The 1235-nt window shown below is 43.1% G+C and overlaps 1 non-coding gene across 1 annotated transcript; it reads right to left on the reverse strand.

Annotated features, from left to right (window-relative positions):
* Window positions 1-238: 238 nt before the first annotated feature.
* On the reverse strand, window positions 239-311 carry TRNAA-CGC (transfer RNA alanine (anticodon CGC)). The gene has a single exon. It is a non-coding gene; the product is annotated as a tRNA-Ala (tRNA).
* Between the last annotated feature and the right edge of the window lie 924 nt (window positions 312-1235).

Genomic DNA, 1235 nt, shown 5'->3' on the forward strand with positions numbered 1-1235 from the left:
GTGATGTCTATCTGGCTTTGTTGTTAGGATAACGCCAGCCTCATCTAATGAAGTGGGAAGTGTTCCGGTATCCTCAATTTTCTGACAGATATGTAGGAGGTATTATTACTTTAAATTCTGGATGAAATTATCCAGGTGAACTTTTACAAGCTTATTTCAAATTATGTCTCTTTTTGACTTAAAATCCTGTTGCTTTCCTTTCTTTCTTTTTTTGGTTATGTGGTTTGCAGAGTCTTAGTTTCCCAACCAGGGATTGAACCTGGGCCCTCAACAGTGCGAATGTAGAGTCCTAACCACTGGACCACCAACAAATCCCCCAAATCCTGTTGCTTTCTATTCCATTTAGATCAAGACCAAGCCTCGTGACCTGACTTATAAAAATCCTAAGTGGCCCCTTCTGTCTACTGTTCCAAACTCACCGCTTCCCTGTCTGCCACCTTCTCTTACTGTCCTTCAGCCACCCGAGTTTGTGTGTCCCGCAAACGTACTGAGCTTGCTCTAACCATGCACAACTTGTTTCCACCTCTGGACCTTTGCATCCGTTGCTTTCTGGTCCTGAAACCTGCTTTTCCCTACATGATGTCATCATTGGTGCCATCCTGTTTTTAGATCTCAGCCTGAACCTCACCTCCTCCTAGAGGCCTTTCTCAAGACTAAAGGATCTAGTTCATCACTCTCTATCCCATATCCTGTTTTAATTCCTACATAACAAACTACCTTGGAGTTTTTCTTGGTTATTTTTTTAACCATTTCTTGGTTATATTATTAACCATTTTTATTGGAATGTAAGCTCCCTAAGAGCAGAAACCTCATGTTTTTTCCTGGCAAAGACTTCCCACTACCAAGAACAGTGCTGACACATAGTAGGGGGTCAGTAAACATTGGCTGAACAAATAAACATCCACAACAACAACAGCAGCTGCTCTTTGGGAACAGGCACTCATTGAAGTGTTTACAAATGTTATTTAATTATCATAACCCTAGATGCAGATATGATTTTCCTCCATTAACTGAGAAGGAAATGAAACTTAGAGGCGCTAAGTAACATGGTCATGGCCACCCACCTGTTAGGGCGCAGAGTAAGGGCACACCCCAGTTTGTCTGATGGCAGAGCCTGAGCTAATCTGTACCTAGACATACCTCCTCTTTGGTTACAGAGAGGAGTAGCTGATCCACCAAATGACAGGTAGTGACCTCAGGATGACTAGTCTTCGTGGAAGCCCAGGGTGAGGCCC

This window comes from Odocoileus virginianus, chromosome 13 (assembly GCF_023699985.2).
Source record: "Odocoileus virginianus isolate 20LAN1187 ecotype Illinois chromosome 13, Ovbor_1.2, whole genome shotgun sequence".
Lineage (NCBI taxonomy): Eukaryota > Metazoa > Chordata > Mammalia > Artiodactyla > Cervidae > Odocoileus > Odocoileus virginianus.